The sequence below is a fragment of the Triturus cristatus genome, chromosome 6, assembly GCF_964204655.1.
Source record: "Triturus cristatus chromosome 6, aTriCri1.1, whole genome shotgun sequence".
Taxonomy (NCBI): domain Eukaryota; kingdom Metazoa; phylum Chordata; class Amphibia; order Caudata; family Salamandridae; genus Triturus; species Triturus cristatus.
The window spans coordinates 333,997,942-334,015,020 of NC_140589.1; the positions used below are offsets into that span (position 1 = coordinate 333,997,942).

Here is a 17,079-nt window from a genome sequence, read left to right on the forward strand (position 1 = left end):
GAGGGATCTGGCGCAGATGTTTGAGGCCTGCTGTGTGGCTCCCCTCTAGACTTGTGGATCCAGTGATGACGGAAAATACCTACATGCCCCCGGATGATGATTGGAGGTTAACCATGGAGCCGGTGGCTGCATGGTTCATGGCGCTAAGGCGACCCTCAGACGCACTGCAGATTCTCGCTGGGGAATAGTGGCTTGGGCCCTGACTGATGCTGAGGAGTGCGTTTCACGTGAGATGAAACCACTGCGCCCTACAGAAGTTAGGGATTGCATGTCCGGGGACCCTGCCTGCTGTTCCTACAGTGCCTGGCTTTGTGGTGTTTGGACTGAGGAGCCTTTTGGGCCGCACTAGGGCGCGGATGACCTTGTGGCACAGTCATGGGTAAACCCATAGCGAAAACCCAGGAGTTAGCCCCGGAGCTGGCAGAAGGCCAGAGGGGGCCGACTCGAAACGCCCCGAAGACGCATGGAATAGAAGACCTTGTGCAGCAGCAGTTGGTGAAAATCCTGGAGGCAATTTTGGACACTGCACCAAGATATCAGCACAGTAAATGTAAATTGTAAATGTAAATGTAAATGTAAATTGATACTTGTATAGCGCACTACTCACCCGCAAGGGTCTCAAGGCGCTTGTACGAATACCGCTGTGGAACCCATCCGGGCTTTCCCTGTAAGGCGTCCACTCCTGGGCACCCCCAAGGTGGAGGCCAGGCATCCTTTAGCGTTGTGGGGGCCGTTGTGGAGATTAAGCAAGCTATTGCCCAGAGTTGCAGAGTGGGACTCCATGATTGGAATAGGCACCGAGGCGAGAATTATCAGGTCCATTGAATTTTGAGCCCAAGACCCGCCGAGGCGGGGAATTGAACCCTGGTCCCGGGCCAGACCTCTGCATCAGGGTCTGCCGCTCCAACCATTGAGCCACACTTCTCCAGTGTCTGTGGGACTGGGCCTCTTGCGTGCTGAACATCAGGAACTCAGTGACAGGGTGAAGGTGGTGGAATCGTCCCTTGGGGAACTGTCCCCGGCACACCAGGCAGCAATTAAGCAAATGGCAGACCTCACCGACAGGGTTAAATTACTGGAGTGTAGAGCAGAGGACAGTGAAGGGCGCAACCGGAGGAATAACATTTGCGTCCTGGGTCTCGCGGAGGGAGTTGAAAGCGGGGACATAATGTCCTACCTGGAGCCCTGGCTGCGCACAGTTGTAGCTCCGGAGGTATTAACACAATTCTACACTCCGGAGAGAGCACATCGGGTCCTGGTGAGGCCGCCGGCGCTGGGCCGCCCCCCAAGACCATTGGTGGCCAAATTGCTGCATTACAGGGACAGGGACATCCTACTCCAGAGATCTCGCTCCAATGGTCCATTTGAGGTGAACAACAGCAAGGTCTCAATATTTCTGGACTATACCCTTGAGGTACAACGGAATCGAGCGTCATTTCTAGAGGTCAAGAGGGCATTGAGAGTGGAGGGTCTCCAGTACTCTCTTATCTTTCCTGCTTGGGTACACATTATCGATGATGGCAAGACGCACTTTTTTGATACTGCCTTGGCGGCCTGAGACTGGTTGGAGGAGTACAAGACTGGGAAACCTGAGACGACACAAGAGCAGGTGCCACCTTGCCAGATCTGGCGAACTGGAAAAAGATCCAGGAGAAGACTGCAGCGGAGCGCCCCAAAGAAGCGGAGCCCTTCGCAAACGGAGCGCGAACGAGTGGTGGCAATACAGGCAGTGGCAGAGATGAAGCAGGATGACAAGTAACAGTCTTAGGTGGGCTCGCGCTCGACGAGGGGCACAGGGGGGGATCGGACACAGACTCCTCTAATGCCAACAGTTGCAATCAGGAGATGAGATCACATAGAGAGGAATGCCAAGTGGAGTGGACCTGCTTGTGGAGTTTGGGCTTCGGGAGGTGGTGGGCCGCACAAGAACAATAAGGTAATACGGTCCAGGTTTGATTACAGAGACAGTCGGTGCTCGGCACGTCTCCCTGGTATACTATCCAAATGCTTGAGACTTTTGCCTAGGTCATGACCCGCCCTTGAAGGACCATACCATAGGTGGTTTGGGCCTCCACCGACTAGATCAGATGCAGAGGGTTTGGGTGGGTGGCCGTTCCCATGCTGCTCTAGGGTTGGGGAGTTGGTCCATGTTGGGATCTGTTTTTCTCATTGCCCTTAACTCGTTTTGCTTTGGTTTATTTTTTGCATAGGACCGGTCTTGTCTAATATGTGGGTGCTGTGTTAAATTCCTGGCCGGTGGGTGTGGAGCCCGGTGGGGGGAGGGGGGACACTTAATTGGTAATGGCTACACAACTCCAGACGCTGAAATTTCTTACGTGGAATATTAGGTGGTTGGGGTCCATGTCTTAGTAGGTAGGCTTCCTGCAGGAAACTCATTAGCTTCAAAAGGAGGTGGAGAGGTTACGTAGATGATGGAGGGGGCAGGTGTATGCCATATCCTTCTCGGCCTATGCCCGAGGGGCCTTAATTTGGATTAGAGCAGGAGTGCCTTTTGAACTTATACATCCTGTTCTAGATAAAGAGGGCAGGTATGTCTTTCTATTGGGGAGACTGTATTGAAGGGAGGTTACTTTGGGCTGTGTATATGCCCCCAGTCAGGACCAATTGGCCTATATGGCTGACATCTTGACTCGTATGGCAGACATGATTGTAGGCCCAGTACTAATAGGTGGGGATTTCAATGGGGTAATCGATGTGAACCTGGATCGATCACATTCCCCTCTGCCCAAAGCACAGACCTGCAGAGTGGTGGCTGGTCTGTGTGATTGGATATCCCCTTGGGGGCTGAATGATGTCTGGAGGATACAACACGGAGACATGCGAGAATACTCCTTCTATTCCCCATGCACCAACTTCACACACGCTTAGATGCCTTTTGGTGATCCCCCAACTCTAGTGACTCCATCACATATACATAATATCAGGGGCGCACCTTGTCTGATCATAGTCCATTGTTGTTGACGTTCGGCCCACATGGGGACAGACCCCCAATACCAACATGGCGCCTCACTCCAGGGTCCCTTGAGGATGCTCCCTTTGTTGACGCTCTTCAATCCTTAATCTGTGATTACTTATTTGATAATGAGCACTCTGCCTCAACTGCTTTGATAGAGTGGGAAGCGTTTAAGGTGGTCGTGTGGGGACATTGCAACGAGGAAACTGTGGGTGTGCGTAGGGAGCTGCATCGCGAAATGCTAGAACAGGAGGGGGAAATACGGGAGTTGGATAATCTCCAGGAATGCGACGCACAGACCCGTGCGCGCCTCTTGGGCGGCTTTTGTCTCGGGCCTCCATTGGATCCGGCTTTGCCTTTGCCTTCCCCGGCCAGGGCCCGAGTATTTGTGTTGCTGGGAAAGTCAGAATAAAAAGTGTGACCCATTTATTGAAATTCAATTATCACATGTAGAAAATAAAGCAGAATGGAAAGTGCACTTATAAAATCGAAAGTAAATACTAGTAGAGGGTCAATCCAGTTGAGGGGTGGTCGTTTTTATAGTAGTATAAAAATGTAGGCACTACCCCTACTTTGCGAAGACTGTGAAATACTCAAGCCATGGCTAGAATGAACACTAATTGTCTCATATTCATAACATTAAAAAGTACTTTGTAAATTTGTGCTGTTACTTACAATGCATTGCAGAGCATGTTCCCAGAGAAAAAGAATACCCTTAGAGAGCTTTGTGTAGGATCAATGAGAACTGAAAGAAAACTTTATCTGCTTGCATTAACTAGAGACCCCTGCATGTCTGTTTTTTTTTCTCAGTGACAGTAAGTTTGAATGGTGGAAACACTTCATTAAAATCAAGTCTAAACATGCCCTGTGACTGGTGGGTATAACTTGTGAAAGGTGCAGTTGCTTATAATGTGTTGTAAACACTTTTGGAACTATTTAACAGTACTTCTCATACCAGTTAAAAGTGTCCAGTTGACAGGCCAAAATTCAGACATGTGGCTGCCCTAGGCGCACACAGTGGGCCATGTTAGAGGGTGGCCCCCTTAGTGCATGTTTAGGCTTAATTTTAATGAAGTGGTTCCACCATTCAAACTTACTGTCACTGAGAAAAAAAACAGACCTGCAGGGGTCTCTAGTCAATATGCCTCTACATTGGAACGGCTTAAGTCCCATGATTACAAATCTTATATGGATGGTGTGCTAGGAGATGAGGGACGGGCTGATCGCTTGCTGTCCTGGCTGGTCCGGCCCGAAACGCAGCGATCTTTGATTATGCGTATAAGGAGGATCGATGGTATGACCCTGCATGACCCAAGTGATATCAATACTTTGTTTATTGATTACTAAAAAACCCTATATGCTAACCCCCCTGGGGCCCTCCAGTACAGCTGTTGAGGCTTTTTTAGAGCCGCTCGGTCTTTGTATACTAGACGAGGAAACGAGTGCGGAATTAGGTGAGCTGGTGACCCTGGAGGACGTACAGGGTGCTATCGCCGCTATGGCTAATGGGAAAACTCATTGCCCAGATGGCTTGACGGGGGAATTCTATAAGAAATATGGGAGTGAGTTGGCGCCAAGGCTGGTGACACTCTATGCGGAGTCTCTTCAAGCGGGTTGCGTGCCAGATACAACGCGCAATGCGTTGGTGGTCCCACTTCCTAAGATGGCGTGCTTGGACGCTGAAGTGACAGATTTTAGGCCCCTCTCCATGCTAAATACTGATTTTAAGATCCTTAGCAAAGTGCTGGCGTTTCGGATGCTTCCGTACATGCGGGACCTGGTCCACCCGGACCAAAATGGATTTATTCCCTCCGGCAACACCTCGTACAACCTCAGTCGCCTGTACTCTGTACTTTATCACCCTGAAGAGCTCGCTCTTCAACAGGCTGCTATTTTATCAATTGACCTAGAAAAGGCCTTTGATACTGTAGGATGGGACTATCTGTTGGCGGTTATGAATCATTTTGGCATGGAGGATGAGTGGGTGGCTTGGGTGCAATTGTTGTATACTTTCTCCACGGCCAGAGTCAGGACTGGTAAAACTATTTCCTCCCAATATCATGTGGCACGAGGCATCTGTCAGGGCTGCCCCCTGTCACCACTCTTATTCACCTTGGTGATAGAACCTCTGGCTGAGTTGTTTCTGCAGGGAGGAGAGGGTATGGGTTTGACCCTAGGGGAAAGGACACACATTATCTCCCTGTACGCCGATGATATATTAGTGTATCTCTGTGATGTGGCTATGGGGACAGACACGGCTCTGCGACACTTGGAGATGTTTGAGGACCTGTCAGGACTACGAGTCAATAAGCACAAGACTTATCTTTTCCCCGTGGCCGGACCTGTAGTGCGCCCGCTGGAGTTGCCTGCGGCATAAATTGAGCATCGGAAACCTTCCGATATCTGAGCATCAAGATCTTCCATTCCTTGGAGGACATGAGAGAAGGGAATTTGGGGAAAGCGCTGAGATCCCTCAGATCTAGTGTCCAGTTTTGGGGCACGTTGTGCCTCCCCAATATAGCCAGGATTATTTTGCCAACATGCCAGTGCAATTTCCCACGGCTTGGTTTCGTACCTTGGACTCCCTAGTGAGAGACCTGGTATGGGGGGATGGCAGGCATAGGGTGTCACTTATGATATTGAAATGCCCTATAGATGCGGGAGGTTTGGGAGTTCCTGACTTCGAGATGTATTAGCTTGAGGCCCAGATACAGTGGCTGGCCCAATGGCTGGAGAGTGTGAATGTAGACCAAACTTTTTTAACAGAAGCTGGCCAGAAACCCAGTCTATTGTTGGTGAAACTCCTACTACGCACGACAAAAGTTCCCTACACATCTGTACTGCAGACCACGGCATTGCAATGTTGGAGTAGTAGCATCAAAAGGATACCTGACACTCCGAAATACTCCCCAGAGCTACCCCTAGTGGGACTGCCCCACGGCGAACCACTTCAGGTTATGACTGCAGAACAATTGGCCCATTGGGCGGATGTGGGCCTCAAAACCGCGGCGGACTGTTACCAAGAAAAGATTTTGCTTCCCTTTGCAGAGTTGGTGGAGGGGTGTGGATTGCCCGTGGGCCAATTCTTCGTATATGAGACACTGCAGAGGACGTCTGCTCAGTTATGGGGCCGGAGATGTAACTTATATGACCTGGGCATGTGGCATCACACAGGCATTTTGGCACGTAGTGCTCCCAGCGCTCAATGCTGCATTCGACCGAGCGCTACATCGCACTGCGGCAGTCTGTCTGCTGGGATTCTTTCCTAGGCCACCCAGACGGAAAAGATCTCAGGCTGTCCTTCCTCACTTTCCCACTAAGGAACATGGAGTCTGTTTTTCCTCAGCACAGTCGATACAGTTCACAGTCTCTTCTCAGTTACTGCCCGCCTAGAATGGTTTGACTACTGCAATGCCTTGGAGGTTGTTCACTTCTGGCGTCACACTTCCACAGGCTTCCTCACCTGTCGCACCGCTGTCGGTCCATCCCCACAGCCACATTTTACGTTGTAACATAGAACTCATTGCTTCCCACCCAGTCTTACTATATTGCCTCTAGTCTTATCTCTAATTGGAGTTAAAAGTCGCTGAACTGCTATTGGCCATTTTTTTTGCCTGTTTAATCCCCCCTCTCTTCCATGGTGTTCATGACTTCTCGGCCTGTCAGAGCTGCCGAGGTGAGCGGCCCGGCCCGGCCAGTAAACGTATTTGCCACAGTCTGCTAGTATACCTTGTGAAATTCTTTTGAACCATTACATGTTTATATTGGTGTCCGGAAAAGCCCCTTCACCATCTCCGGTTCCTCTAGTCTGGTGCTGTTGCATTGAAAGACGCCACGCAAACCACGTGATAGCTAATTTCCACAGAGTTTAATACTGGATTAGTCATAGAAGCGCTCAAGACATTTGTTCTACTGGTTTTGCTACGGGTGTGGAAGTTTACTTGAGCCAGCAGCGCTTGGAGTGCTAGGGCAGTTAGCTTTTTAGCTTCTGTAGTACCCTCCTCCGGGATGTGGGGAGCAGAGCAGACACAAGTCTGCCCTTGCTTTCTATTCTCATATTACCCGGAACCGACTGTTTTATTTATTTTAAGTTTGCCTCACCCATTTCGTTGTCTCCTGGAGAGGTTTGTATTTATCTATTTTGTTTCTGCTTTAATACCGTTTCGAATGACTTTGTAAGAAAGCTCCTGCCTGGCTCTGCAAGAATGCGTATGTGTATAGGCATTTGCAATCTCTGGGCCTGTCCCGGCTGTTTATGCAAGTCTTCTGAGTTTAGCTTAGCTTTAACAGAATTCCTGTCATCCCCAGGTAATGTGTACTTGCATAAGGACTCCCTTTGTGTAAGACAAAATCCTGCAAAAGAATAAAGGTCTCCTTAACGTGTTTACTTGTTGAAACGGGCACATAACTTACTGGGCTATTATGAGGATTGGAATGTGTGACCTGCAGTTTATGTGAAGTTTGCCGCAACAAATACATGAACCGTCGTGACATTTTACTATCCGATTCCAGCAATATTTTTTCTTGATAGCAGATACTGTTAAATTGTAATGCCGGTGGCATGCAGCAGGTCACTTGCACTGTCCCGTTTTACTGTTGAGCCACGCAGCCCGAAAGTGAGCAGACTGGTGCTGTAGAAACTGGCACTGCCTAGCCTGCACATGATGCTATTGCTGTTTGCAGAGTCGCATCCGTCCTGCACAGGCCTTGGCATGAGACCGTTCTCCTTCACATAGTTGTACAGTGCAGGTAGTGACTTGTTTTGCGGCCATAAACTTCTCAGTATCTGGTTTTAGTCCCACCACAATGCCTGGTACTCTAACCATCTCTTCTTTTCATTGTACATTTGGTGTGGAAAGGCACCAGGGCATGTTAAGATTGCTCATTAAATCTATTTGCTATTCGTCAGATACTTGATGATAACGTGGAACCTTGCCTTTGAGGCTAGTGATTATGGAAAGGGTCTGCTGAAATTATGTGGTAGGGTGGCAGGAGAGAAACAAATTATGTAGGAAGAAAAGGCAAACTATGCCTCATAATGCAGCAGATTGTTGTATCAATGTTTTATTTCGTTGTTTTTACAATATTAACACTGCCTGTGCAGGGCCTGCACCTCGTTAGTATCACTTTAACAGCAGCAGGCAGCAACAAGCATTGGCATAACAAATAGGTCTCGCCTTTGTGAATTTATACGTGGTTAGCCATGCAACAGTTGATGTTGCACCAATGATATTGTGCTGCATAATTAAATACTTATAAGGTCCCAAAGGCGAGACCTATTGGCTATGCCAATGCTTGTTTTTATTCCCATGTGCAGCCATTCACAAAAGGTTCTGTGCCCTGATGCAAAATGTTTCTTTTTAAATGAATTGTATGTGCATGATATTCTTTTGACAGCTTTTCTGTGTTTAAAATATCTCTTCTTTGTATTCATAGTTTCTTTGAATAAGCAGCAGACAAAACAAACAAATGTCAAAATCAATAGGTATGGTTTGTTGAGTTTCTGTCGCACTTTGTGTTGTCATTTGCCCTGCCCGCACCCCTGCATTCTCCCACACCCCTGCATTCTGTAACGCCATAGGCTGCAGGCCTTTCTTTGGTCTTGTACATAAGCAGGCAGATACTGAATGAACATATCTCAAAGACAAATAGATAAGTCTGCCCAACACAGCGCCGCCTTCGAGATTCGGGTCACTACCATTTCAAAATATTAATTTAATCATAAAGACACGGATTCAAAGGCAACTTAAGGCACATGTGAACTCAAGGTTCCCTTAGTTTACCCAGGCTCCTATATGTTGCAACACTATTGGTTATACTAGTTTCCAGGTCTATCTTAACTTTCAGGCCCCAAAAAAATATATACAGTTATAAGGATACCGAGAAGAATCTGTATTCAAGGCAGATAATGACCAATCAATCATAGTCTGCTCATTCACCTTTCCTGCTGGAATCAAACTATTTCCGGGTCTCATTATTTTTTTTAAAAATTACGAAACACGCAACCGTATCTATGGTACACAAGCACAGCCAAAACATAGGTTTGATCTTAATGTAGTAACACATGCCATGTTAGCATAATGGAGTGAGCAGTGCTTAATTTGAGGCGATGGTTTCCGGTGCTCTGCACCTGCACTTTATTGCCGGCATAGCACCTATGAACGACTGCAACAGTGTGGTGCTGTTTATTTTATTTAGTGATGAGCACAACCGCAGTTGTTTGTTAATTCATTATACATTAACAATGACAACAACCTGTCATTCTTATAGCTTTGGGGACCTGGAATACTCTGAAGAGCTGCACTTGTAGGAATGTGATGTTAGCAGGTGTGTTTGTACTGTGCTGGCTTGGTAAAAGGTGGTGCAAACTGCAATGGCCACCTGACAAGGGCCCTGGCACATACATTTTTTCAAATAAAGCACTGAGAGAAAGACATCCGAAAGGGAGCCAACCGCAGCGATCACGTGGCTAGAGTTATAAAGTAGTCTCTGTTTAATGCAAGCATTGGCATGGGAGTTGAATGTTACACCCAAACAGCCAGCATTAGAAGAGAGATGAATACTCTCCTGGGATGAGTCAAAATGTGATTTCCGCCAATGGCTAAAAGAGGTCAATTGTTGAAAGAGATGTAACCAGAAGTCAATTAAAATGACACAAGGGCCGGACCCAGTAGGGGAATCCAGAACACTGCAATAAACTGCAACACAGTGCCACGAGAAATGGGAAAGAAAAACCATTAGGTTTTAAAAAGAACCCTCACCCACCAACCTAGTTGGTGGCATGCTTCATCACTGGGTTCCCACCTGGGCTGCCGAATGCAAACCAGGTGTGCTACGACGCCTGATTACAGCGGACCAGGTGATTTTTGTGAACAGGGAGAGTATAAAGTGCCGAATAAAATTGCCCCTGGGATCCTCCATTGAGGTAGAAAAGCTTTAATCTTGAGGTCCCAGGATAAAGTTAAAAAGGAAAAAGGTGGATATTGTAAAGGCTATTTTGGTCTTGAATATCCAAAAGCAAGGTTTGCATGTTTCAGCCTAGCAGTATAATTTAAAAGGCTTTCTTCAGGACTGAGCAGTGCAGTGGGGGCCAAATTAGTGGGCCTCATGAGATATCAGCACACACACTAAGGTGTTCTCTGAGTGAGGGGGTGTTGCCGTACTTACAGTTCACACCGGCATGTATAAGATTTACACGTAGCTATTAAGCAGTTCAATCGATCCCTGCGGGGAACGGACACCTGTAGTCACACATTCGTCAAGGTAGTCCATCCACGTTAGAACCTACTCTGGACCAGCACGGGGTCCTGGTGGTGTCCATTCTACATATATTGTTAGCAATTGGACTGCTTAACCACTTTGCAGTCAAAACCCAGACCTAGAAAGACACATATAAAAAGATAATTTGTTGAAAAAGTGAGAGAAAGAGTAACTGTTTCATACAGATAACAAGAAAAATGTAAGCTCAATACAAATGAACAGTGTCTCTTCCAAACATATTACAAAAGAGTATGAGGTGTTACATGCCTTTTCATGCATTTATGTGGCAGAAGGTGCAAAGAAAAAAGTGCTGCTCTAATCTCATTTCATTTAATAGGAGTATATTTGCTCTTACACTATTATTATTACAATACATAGTGGAATTACATGGTTAAACAAACATGGGGGGCAGAGCCAGCAGGTCCCAAAGATGGCTGAAGTCTGGGACAGCTTGTTTGACAGCAACAGCATCCATCCAGAAAGAGGGCTAAAAAAGTACACATCCAGTCTTGAATGAAGACCGAATGCGCAGTTTAACACTTAAGAGTAACGGGAAGATTGTGAAAGAAAAAGACTGATCCTTCCGGAACCTTGTACACTGATGCACCGAAGCCCTTGGTGTCTCAGTGGAGCTGGGAAAATCCAGCCAAGGGCCAGAAACTGGTCACCTGCAGAAGCAGCATCTGATCCGAAGCACCTCCATGACTCCTCCGAGGTTCATGAAGGTGAAGTGGTGGTATAGTGGGGGTGGGTGCGGGAGGTGCCAAACACTGAGGCAGGCTTGTGTAGAACTTGGCAACATGTGGTAGTCAGGCAAACATGGAAATAGACAAACTTGAGTTAGAGTAGTGGGGGGGGCCTAAGCCACTAATGACCCCAAAATGTAGGGATGAATGGCCAGGTACGGCATGTAGATACAGCCAGGTGATGGCCATTAACTAGACTGGCAGAAACCAGAGAACCATATACCAAATTCCCTTGGGAAAGAGATCAGGCGCAGACCACATTGCTGCCCACCATTAGCAGCTTCCCCCCAATCCTTAGAGAGGATGTGAAACTATTATTGGATAAGGTGAAATCAGGATCGCCACTAGACCCTGCCCGGCCGCATATTCTTAAAAAAGTCACAAAGATCCTGCTTCCAACACAAGTTAAAACCATGAACCTCTCTCTTGAGTCGGGGGTAGTACCAGGGGCATGGAAGCATGTGAATATAGGACCCCTGCTAAAAAAAACAATCTAGACCCAACTCAACTAGGGAACTGTTGCCCCATTTCAATGCTGACATTTGTTGTGAAGCTGTTGGAAAAACATGTAAATAGAGTGCTGACAGAGTTCTTGGAAACAAACCAATGCCTCCACCCCACACGGATGTGATTTCACGCTCAGCACAGCACAGAATCAGCACTATTAACAGAGGTAGAGTAACTTAAAATGATTCTGGATCAGGGAAGCTCAGCCGCTATATTACTTCTTGACTTGAGCATCTTAAGTTGATGACACCTAGCTGGTTCTTTCCCTAGATCCCAGATCCAATGGGGATAAAACAGAGCTGATGGTCCTCGGGAACAAGGCAATCCCCAGGCATTTAATCATCTGGCCCAACTGCCTAGATAGTCTACCTATTCCGAAGGCGTCTATCAAAAATCTTGGTTTTTGGCTCGACAAGCATCTAACAATGTTGGTCCAACTAGTCAGCTCATGTTTTGGAGTACTTAGAATGCTACGCAAACTTCTGGAGTGTATTCCCATACAGCACAGAAATACAGTAGTCCACTCCCTGATCACGTCACGTCTGTAATACGGAAACTCACTCTTCCTAGGGGGCACTAAAATATGTTAATAATAGACTTCAAGTGGTCCAAAACACAGCAGCAAGACTGCTGTGTAAGGTACCAATCCAGGAATCAGCCAGGGAGCATCTCAAAGCACTTCACTGGCTTCCAATGGAGGACAGAATTAAGTTCAAGGCATTCTGCATGACACACACAGCTCCACACAACATGGGCCCAAGTAAAGTCAGAAACCTGTTGACCCTCTATGTCCCAAACAGGAGCCATAGATCCAGCTCCGAACGACTGATAAAAACTAAGAGAATCAGGAGAGCCAGGTGGGGAGTTAGATCCTTTACGCACCTGGCACCCAAGTTGTGGAACTCATTGCCACGTGAATCTCAAATCCTGTAAAAGGAAGCAGCATTCTGGAAGTCGGTTGAAATGTAGTAGTTCAATCAGAATTATTAACCTACCTCTAGCTTTCTCTCAGTGTTAGTCTCTTAGCGCTAGGAAGCCCTCGGGTAGCTATGCGCTCTACAAATCACTTAAATAAATAAATAACAGAATAAAATATGCAGCGAAAACCACAAAACAACTGTGAAATAAACACTGCCGATAGCAGTGCTAATTGGCACATGGAAATCTTGCAGTATCCCACATAAAAAGGAAACAAAATACCTGCAAACAAATAAAACCAGTGAGAAAACTAGATTAACAAAACTCTATGATGATGCCCACAGTAGTCCCAGACGATATCTCAGCCGGTAAACTGATAAAGAAGCTAAAAGTGAGGCAAAAACCGAGGTCTAACGATGAAGGAAAGTGGACAACAAACAATCCAAGCTCACTTTTGTTCAAAGGGATCTTCTCGTACAACAGACAAACATACCATGAGGTAAACCAAGGACCACCATCAGCTGGCTGAAGCTGCAAATGAGGACATAAAGTACATCTTACAGGAACTAAAGAGCAGCCACCAAACAACAGAATGCAAAAGAGGCATGCTGTCATTACGAACAGACCCCATGGTAAAACGAGTAGATAAGCATGCTTCAAGACTTGATCCAGATGGATGAAGGATATATGAAGTTGAGGATGACCTGTCTTCTCGCAATGATAAAATCACCAGTACGAAAAAACTCTAGAAAATGTCAGATCCAAGAACAAAGATTTTGAAGCAAGGATAAGGCAGAATAACAAAAGGCTTATAGGTTTTCCAAGTTCTACAGACACATGCAATATGAGACCCCAAATAAGCTGGATCTTCAATATCAGTATTTCTATATTTCACAGTAGCTGTACAGGAGGAAAGTCGTTCATTCACTGAGGTGAAAAAGAAGATATATACTATTAATATTGTATATAGTGTGCCATACCCAGCATTCTTAAGATTTTGTTTTTAAGGTTAATTGCACATTATCCTGTACATGCAACAAGCATCCAATATTATTACCAACTGCCCCTTCAAAACAACCTCCAATCAGAAAATCGCCCTACAAAAGGAGCTAAAGTAGGCATCGAAGCTAATGACTGATCATCACTAAGAATGTGATGGTCCATCCAAATATAGAGTAGATGGAAAGCAATAAATACTCATAAAGGACTGATATAGGCTAAACCAATTACTTAATGAAGGCAAGCAAAAAATAAATAAGAGATTATACACACTGAAAAATATATATACTTCAAGAGGATGCAGAAAGCATGGTGATATCAGGTGTGCTGGAAAGCAGTTATTCAGCAAGTAAATGGACAAATAGCTTGAACTACAAACAGACATTACAGCCATCACTGTATACAAGCAGTGGGGAGAGGGACCAGTCTATTTGACACCTGAGCATGACCCACATAAGATGAATAAAGAAACAGGGGAAATTAATCTAACAGGGAAAATATGGCGATACTCACTGTCAGCTGTGGTGGCCAGTGTGGGAGAGGGCTGATGACGGAGAAGTAGATCAATCAGTAGTGGCACCATTTATTAAAATACAGACTATCAACACATTTGACACAGTTATATACAACCAGTTGAAAACTACATGATGTCCAAAGTAAAGTAGTCAGTCATCCATACACAAAGACCACACACTGAAATTAATTTCATGGAAAGTTAGAGGTTTAAATGATCATCAATAGATCTGTAAAATCTTGGCCTACTTTCAGAGACATACTAGATACAGTGTTAATTCAAGAGATCCACTCAACACACCTAGCTGAGAAAGCCAAATCAGTTAAATTTGGAAGCACTAGCCTGAGTACATGGCACGCCACACAAGTGTGAGAGGTTTACTTGATTCAGGAGCCTATGACACCCATCATTCAGCAACACACTGGATCCTAGGGGCGCATATTTACTTCACTGTGCAAATTAAAACATAGGGCTTGAGCTCAACTCAGTAAATGTATACAGCTCCACTACAGACAATCCACTGCTCTACAATGACCTCTATCAGTTACACAGGGACATGGTCACGAGAACAGGGATCTGGGGAGGCCACTTAATTTGCATCTTACACCCACAACTTGACAGATCATCAGAGCTCCTAGAGAACTATCTTATACTGCAAAAGCAATCAACCACATAACTAAAAAAGAAAACGTATCCGATGTTTGAGGATCCAAACATAAGGGGAATACACACACTATTCTACTGCACACAACATCCATTCTAATGTAGATTTCTTGCTTCCGCTGCAGATATCACAATATAGATTAAAGAATGCACATATCTGTCCAGCACATTTTCGCATCAGTCACTGATCCCAATGACACTAGCAATTTTCAGTAGGGCTTCTAGGTAGTATTACTGGAGATTGCCTTATTGCTGACCTTGTATTTAAAGCAGAGCTAGGAGAAGCTATTACTGACTACTTGCAAAACAGCGTAGAATTGGGCTTGGATATTGCCACCATAGGGGAGGCCTTTAAAGCCTACATACTGTGCATATGAATTGCCAAACGGCATGGTATCCTGACAGAGTGCAAATATCTGAACCTCAATCTCTTAGTGAAATCATCAAATATATTTCTCCATTGGTCTATGGACCGTTGTTAGTCAACTTGAAGCGCTGAGAGGGAGCAAACATTAGAAATATATTTCCATATTTGTGAAAACCAACATGACTCCACAAAGAAGAGCATGACTCAACTTATTCAAATAAAAAGGTTTACTTAGAACATTAATCCAACCATTATATATGCAAAAGAGGAATAAATTCAAAAGGTATAACAGTATAGTCTGAAGGCAAAAATGTGTCAGTAAATTAAGTTTTAAAAAATGATATACAAAATAGTAACAGCGACAATGCATAGGAAGCAAACTGTCACAATTAGAAATTCCATACAGAAATGTTCCTTTTCCAATCCAAGCATAGGTGGGGACTGACTTCTCTGAAGAAAATATCTGCAGGGGAAGCATAGTAGGTGTCAGCATTAAGTTGAACTTCAGTAGAAATTCGAGATAAATAAGAAGAGTGTTACGCATGAAGCTTCAAACTCAGATGAGCCCAGCAGAGAGAGATCTGTTTCCTCTGGAAGTCAGTGTGAAGTCTGCCCAACTAATTATGAAACACTAATTAATAATACAACCAATAGTTTCCAGAACTGTCACGATTGCCGGCGGCTCAGACTACAAACATGGCCGCCGGCGGAACGCGCGCATGCGCGAGAACAGGTCAGGCGCGTTTAAAGCCCAGCCCTTCCCTTTCTCTGACGCTTCGCGTTCCTGTGTGTGAAACACCCGTCACTTCCGGATTTCTGTCACGTCCCTCACCCCCCGTCAGAGCTCTAGTTTCTCGTTGCGTTTTGTCCCGCTGGCTCGCCGGACTTTTGGACTCTTCGGTCCCGCTGGCCTGCCGGACTTCTTGACTCTTCAGTCCCGCTGGCCCGCCGGACTTCTGGACTCTTCGGTCCCGCTGGCCCGCCGGACTTCTGGACTCTTCGGTCCCGCTGGCCCGCCAGACTTCTGGACTCTTCGGTCCCGCTGGCCCGCCAGACTTCTGGACTCTTTTGTTCCACTGGCTCGCTGGACCCCTGAATTCAACGTCCCGCTGACCCACCGGACACCTGGAGTTCTTCGTTCCTATGGCCTGCCAGATACCTGCCTCCTCAAGCCGTGGTTACGGTAACAGCGCCTGTAGCGCTGTCATTTACTTTGTTATTTATTATGATGTACAGACAGTACAATACTTACCCGAAGATGGTGTTCTGGGCATTATAGAGGGTCCTCATCCCCCAGAGTTTCAAGATTCACCTACAAGGGAATATTTGTTGTTGTTACATTGTTGCCACAAGACATTTATAAGTGTTCTTCTACAGTGGTTTAGGTGAGCAGTTTGCTTTCACACATTTATGTTAAGTAATAGCTTAGACAGTAAGATCGCATAACTTTGATTATTCCTTCTTTTCCCACAGTTATGTTATATGCCAAGCTACTTCGTTTTTCACCTCTACCAATCAGAAGGAGGGAACATTTAGGGTAAAGCAGAGATACGATCAGAGTATTTCGAAAAATAAGGTAATTTTTGTTTCCTAAATATTTTTACTCTCTCTTTTTAACCTTTGTTTCTGACCCTGAATCCTGTGGAAATTGAACCATGTCGAGGGATCTCTTCCCCCTCTTCCCTTGTTTTGTTTCCCTTCTTCCCCGGGTTACCATTGGTGCCTAGACGCTGTCAGGCATCATAGGTGATTGGGTGAAGTAGTGGACAAATCATCAGTTCCTTGTCGTTTCTGCAGAAGCACAGGTGAGAACCTGACAAGAACATCCATGTCTCACTCCCATCACTGAGACCCAATCAAGTAACTGCATTTGAGGGGAGTCGACAAACGCCCTGAGTTCTCATCTCCAAATAATTAGGCACCCAGTTGTTGACCTTGAGTGTTACTTCCTCCTCGTACACCGCCAACAGAAGGCCTTCTTTCATCATAGGTTCTTTACAATTGTGTGTCATCTTTCTTCTCCCTGGCCACACTATCAGAAGTCTAATACACAACAATAAGCCTTTCACTAGCTAACAAGAATCATGATAAAACCCTTGCAGAGGAGAGAAGACAGCATACTGGCAGCATT

The 17,079-nt window shown here is 45.8% G+C and overlaps 1 protein-coding gene across 9 annotated transcripts in view; it reads right to left on the bottom strand.

The window, feature by feature from the left end:
* Window positions 1-17,079, bottom strand: part of HPCAL1 (hippocalcin like 1) — a 1,393,761-nt gene that overhangs the window by 1,043,466 nt on the left and 333,216 nt on the right. For 4 of the 9 annotated variants that reach the window (XM_085610713.1, XM_085610706.1, XM_085610711.1 and 1 more), the window contains one exon: window positions 16,201-16,260. The exons of the other annotated variants lie outside the window; for them this stretch is intronic. The gene's annotated coding sequence lies outside the window, so the exon portion shown is untranslated. The remainder of the gene's footprint in view (window positions 1-16,200; window positions 16,261-17,079) is intronic. 9 annotated transcript variants of the gene reach the window in all.